Source organism: Aethalodelphis obliquidens, unplaced genomic scaffold (genome assembly GCF_003676395.1).
Source record: "Aethalodelphis obliquidens isolate GAN/ISIS:26980383/991018 unplaced genomic scaffold, ASM367639v1 scaffold11, whole genome shotgun sequence".
NCBI classification, from domain to species: domain Eukaryota; kingdom Metazoa; phylum Chordata; class Mammalia; order Artiodactyla; family Delphinidae; genus Aethalodelphis; species Aethalodelphis obliquidens.
The window spans coordinates 26,758,328-26,764,327 of record NW_020837955.1 but is presented as its reverse complement, the minus strand read 5'-3'; positions in this window follow the sequence as shown (position 1 = coordinate 26,764,327).

Sequence of the window (6,000 nt, the reverse complement as noted above, 5' to 3'; positions counted from 1 at the left end):
CTCATCTGGGGTGGCTGGGCTGCCAGGTCTGGGACAGGCAGAGTTCATAAACAGCTTCTCCAGCCACAAAGCTCAGACTAGACTGGAGCCAGGTGCTGCCTGCCTCAGTGCCTAAACCCTCCCTGGCCTTGGTCAGCCAGAGCCCCCTTCTGGGAAACCAGCAGGACAGCTGGATGTACAGGGGCTGAGGCAGGGGGCCCTTTCACAACAGAAAATAGGTTTTGGGCTCAGGCAGACCCAGGTGTCAATCCCAGCTCTACCAACTTCTACCTGTCTGACTTTGGGAAAGTGGCTTCTGCTGGCTGAACCTCAGCTCTCTCAGCTATAAAGGAAACAAATAATATCCACTGCCCCTAGCCCTATGCTTGGGTCTCAGTCTCCCCGTCTCTAAAATGCAAGGGAAGGGTTGGGCCTCACGACCTTGAGGTTTCTGTGTAAAATGCGCTCCATCAGGCTGGGTTGAACGTGTCCTTTCTGCTCATGGGACAGTGGAGAATTTGATGTCTTGCTGTGTCTCTCAAGGTGAACTCAGCCCTGGGGGAGAGTTTTCAGTTAAATTCAACAGTTCTTACTGAGCACCCCACAGCAATCTGTACCGTTTTAAGGACTCAGGGTACAAAGATAAGCGTAGGCCCTACCCTTCAGGAGCTCATAGACTAGACCAGTAGGAGTGATAAGACCCATAAAAACAAGTATAATATGCAGTGCAAAGTGATAAGTGTACTAGGAGGGGTACAGATAAAAGACTATGAAGGCTGAGGGCAGAAAGAAGGTGATTCTAGGCTGGGAGGGAAATAAAGCTGTGGCTAGTCCAAGAAGGGTCTTGAATGGTAGTTTGGACTTTAGGGGGCCAGACTGTTGGAAGCTGTTAGAGGCTGTTGACTAGGGCAGGGGGCAGATCAGAGCCATGGCGACCGGAGAGTTTTATTAGTCCTCTACCACCTGGAAAAACCAGACTGTGGAATTCCTAAAAGAGAAAGGCTCAGCTTCCACCATTTTTACAAGGGCTTTATTTCCTGAATACAGTAGTTCAGGATTTGCATAAAATGTGCAGGGGTTAAAAGCTGCCCTTTGTCCCTGGTCTTGAATGTTCCACAGCCCGATGCCCACTCTCTCCTCTGTGCCCTCTTACCCAGCCACCTCCCTGCATGAAAGACGTGAGAATGAGGCATATGGGGCAGGAGGCCGGCACCCAGCTCAGGGAAACGGTCCTGGCTCAACAGACAAAGTGTCCTGGGACCTCTGCCGCCCTGCCCGCTTGCCTGGGCTCAGCTTACAGCCTTCTGGGAAGGAGTTAGCCTGTTGAAGAAAGGATGTGTCACTGAGCTGCAACTGGCTTACGTTGCCTGAGAAGTGTGTGTGCGTGTGTTCAGAACTACGTGTTTTGCAGTTGATATCAATCTGGGTCAGAACTGTGCAGCCCTCAGCACATTGCTATCTAGAGACGATAAGCTGGAACTATACCCTCTAGGACCGAGCAGTGATCAACAAGCCCTTAAGATGTAAACACAGCTGTTCGCCAGGCTCTCATTTCTAATGATGAAGGGGCCTGCTTCGTTAGCAAAAGGGATCCAGATGGAACCTAGGTTTGGTGAAGCCTCCCAGGGAGGCAAGGGTCTACAGCTGGCCCACTCTTCTGGTGGGAAACACAGAAGAGGCGATGCTGAATTCTGCAGTGATGAATCCTGCCACTTGCTTCATCAAAGAAAGCACGTCCAGGGCTGGGCCCGACACCCATGGGGCTGAGGAAGACCCCCAGGCTTTAGTGCTTGTTCTGCCTCTCAGCTACCACTGTGACCTTGACCAAGTCACCTTGTCTCAGTGGCATTTTGTTTCCTCATCTGTAAAGTGGGACTAATGCTTTCATCAATGTGAAAACCAGGAAGAACATCCCAAAGGCTCCTGAGTAATCAAAACAAATTAAGAAATGAATCCACCTGTCCGTCTATCTCGTTCTTTGCTCAGAGAAAACTTGCCTTTGCCCCTCTCTCGGAGCCTATGTTTTTTTAGTTCACATATGATGAGAATATGCTTGGTTTTCTTGCTTCCTGGCTGACCACAGTTGACAAACAATTGATTAGCAGGGAGCTGGTCTGCTAGAGATAGGCATACGGGTGACTGACAGACACAAAAGGCAACCAAAAGAGCAAGAGAAAGGCAACCAAAAGGAAAGAGAAAAAACAAATTGTTGGGCAGAAACAAGATCTTTGAAAGCAACACAAGCCATGTAGTACTCGAGTGAATACGGTTACACATGTCAATAGCTCCAAAGGCCATCACACCTAGAAGCCTAGTGTGATAATTGACCCTTCAAGGACTTTCCAAGGACATTTCAAATGACCGCACTCTATTTCTACTGTTTAGCAAGGCAGGGCTTTACAGAATATTATTTTAGAAGGATTTCCTTGCAAGTGTTTCAAATAAATAATGTTTGGGTGCTTAAAGTGGAAATTCTCCAATATCCTGAACCATCAGACATCGGGAAAGACATACATATTCCACGAGTGCTCTGGAGGGCACAGTCATACATGTTCTCTGCACACTAGTGTTTGGCCCAAGGATCAAAAATCAAATAATGGGAATGGAGAAACTATTGAAAAGGTATCAGACACTATCCAGAGTGACCACTGGGATAGTGAGGGGCAGTCCCTTGGTTTTGAATTGTTCTTGAAGACTGTCTAGGAATGATCCTAACAGGCATGCTGGTTGAAGAGTTGGCCTGGAATGTTCATTTGTTTTGCCTTGGCTACTGTTTAGAGTGTGGACTCTTCCCAGGGTATGTGGCAAGCCCACTGTGGGAGGAGGGAGGGAGGGAGGAACCAGGAAATACAGTTTCTGTCCAGAAGAAACATCTTTTTCAACGAGCCAAGCCATGGTCTTCACATCTGTGTGGACACTGTGGGCTTGTACAGAAATTTAACCGATGGAGCTGCACCTTCTGCTGCTGGTCAGGCCCCGTGCTAGGTGCGTGGGAGGGGCACCCAAGAAACATGGGGCTGCCCTCAAGAAGCTTATAGACTTGTTGCTTTTCAAGGATGGGGCCTAGGTCAATGGGAGATATTAGGTTAACTGCACTCTTCCTGATACTTCTTTCTTTAAATACACTTCAGTGCACAGATAATAGTTGTTTATGTAGCAAAACAAGAAAATACAGATGAGAAGAGAGAAAAATTAAAAGCATCTTCAATCCCATCACACAGAAATAACCAATATTAACGTTTGTATTAATAACCAGCATTAACAAGCTATAGAATTGTTCATATGAATGAGTGCATGAATAGGATCACACTGCACACGGGTCTTTTTTACTTAAAAAATTATGGGTCCCTTCATGCATTCAGAGAGTTGAGAGAAGAAAATCTCAGAAACATAGCATCTATGCTGGGAACATAAATTCCTCATCTACTCCAGATAGAAATTCCTGTAATATTAAAGATATGAATGTAGGGGTTTCCCTGGTGGCGCAGTGGTTGAGAGTCTGCCTGCCGATGCAGGGGACACGGGTTCGTGCCCCGGTCCAGGAAGATCCCACATGCCGCAGAGCGGCTGGGCCCGTGAGCCGTGGCCGCTGAGCCTGCGCGTCCGGAGCCTGTGCTCCGCAACGGGAGAGGCCACAACAGTGAGAGGCCCGCGTACCACAAAAAAAAAAAAAAAAGAATATAAATAAGTGAAGCCAGAAAAGCATTACAAGAAAAGAGAGTAGACCAATTATGTAATATGAGGATGGAGAAGACTTCTTAAGCAAGACAGGAAACCCAGAAGCCAGAAAGAAAAAAAAGACAGGTTTGAATACTGAAACATTTAAACATTTAAAACTCTTACATAGGAGGCAGCATAGATAAAGTTTAAAAGCAAGTAGCAGACTTGGGTAAAATATTTGCAGCGTTTAACAGACAGAGGATTAATATCCCTAATGTCAAACAAAGACTTCTGGCACCTCAGTACCTGCTCCAGGTGGCCCACCGCCACCCATAGGTGCTTCAAAGTATAGTTGTTTTAGATGTAGAGAACGAACGTATGGACACCAAGGGGGGAAAGTGTGGTGGGGGAGTGGTGGTGTGATGAATCGGGAGATTGGGATTGACATGTAGACACTAATATGTATAAAATGGATAACTAATAAGAACCTGCTGTATAAAAAATAAAAATTTTTAAAACATTTTAAAACACAAAATATAGTGTTTTTTCTTCCTACCAACAGATGTCCATGGTTAATGTACAAAGAGTGCCTACAGCTAAGAACAACTCAAACATTCAAACAGAAAAATGGGCAAGGAATATAAACAAAGAATTCACAGAAGAAAGGCAGGTGGCCAATAAACATTAAAAGAGGTTCAACCTCACTGCTGTGGAAAAAATGCGAAATTTTTCCAATTATTAGAACCCAGTGCTTGCAAGGGTATGTAGAAGTGAGTACTCTCGTCCACCGCGAGTGCAAGTGTAAATCGGCACAACTTCGGGAGGAAGGTGATTCGGCGGCATCTAAGGCGAGCACTTTCAACGTGCGTACTTGTGGACCCAGCAAGGACCCCGCAGCCGGAAGAAAAGAGAAATTCTGGACCTAAAGGAAGGAGTGAGTCTGTGAATTGCTCAGCCTCCCAGGAGGACAACCCCTGTGTCCTCGCTGTGCTCAGGAGCCCTGAGCCCACGGAGTCTAAGGCTTGCCACCCTCCTAGCCACGCTCTGCGGAGAACATAAAAGAGCCCTCAGCGCAGGCAGCCGTGCTCCAGACGCGGCTCACCTCCTTTTCATCCTCTGGTGCTGCTTTTGGCTAAACTCTCTGGCCTCTTGCCTGAACCAATAGGACAGAGCAACCCTATCCTGGTTGACGTTCCTGGACTTGGCTTCTCTCCTGCTGGCCTCATGGTACTCACCTGATCCTACCTTCCTCACACACCCTTCTGGAACTTCTCAGAGCGCTTCTGGGCAGCCATGCCCTGGCCAAGGTGACCCACTGTCAAGCTGACACATTTAAAACTCCAGAGTTGTTCGTTGTCATTTTGACTTATCCTATAGACCGGCACACACAGGCTGGTGAATTTCCAATGACCTGACCCTGGATTGTCAGTTCCCTGATGGCAGGAACCAAGACGACTTTGAACACCAATTCTATACACTCAGGACCTAGTAGCTACAAGGTCCCCGTGAGAACTTGTTGATTGAATGAAAACTGGATGAATCAACTTAAACTCCCTTCTCCCCGCCACGTGTGGCAGTTTAAGTCAGCCCAACACAGCAGATAATCCGCTTAAGCAGGGGTCAGAAAACATTTTCTGCCAAGGGTCGGAGAGTAAATAGTTTAGACTTTGTAGGCAAGAGGCAAAATCAGGACTATTATGTATCTCTTAAAAAGCAAAAGAGAAAACAAATGTCTATGATATTTTTAATGATGAGTTCAAAATATAATAATGATAATAGAGTACAGTATTTTTTTTAATAATACAGGTCTCCCGATGAGAAGAATAACATTCTTTTTGGAGGAGTAACATTTCACTTAACTGGAGTTCAAAGTCAGTGCCTCTGTCTTCAAAAGCTATTGCAAATATTCATCTGTTAATGCTGATGTGTAATGAGATTTTATGTATTTCATCTCTGAAAGTTGAATTTCATATAATTTTCACGTGTCATAAAATATTACTCTTTTCGCTTTGTTTTCAATGAAGCTCAGCTCACAGCAGTACAAAAAGAGGCAGTGGGGTGGGTTCGGCTTCAGGCTGTAGTTTATTAACTCTCGCACTTGAGGGTAAAACCGAGGAGAATATTTTCATTCTCGCTCTTACCTCAGCCCCCAAATCCTACATTTCCTAGACCTTGGGGTTTCTGAGACACTTTCACGCCTTTCCTTCTCAAGGAACACACAGGCTGAGCCTGGCAACTCCCCAGAAGGGGTTCTGGGAGTTTCGTTATTGCCCAAGGGCCCCAGAAGCACAGAGTGAAGTCAGAGAGGCTGCATGCCCTTCCTTCTCCAAGGCTGGCGTTAGCTTGTTGCCAACCACACAA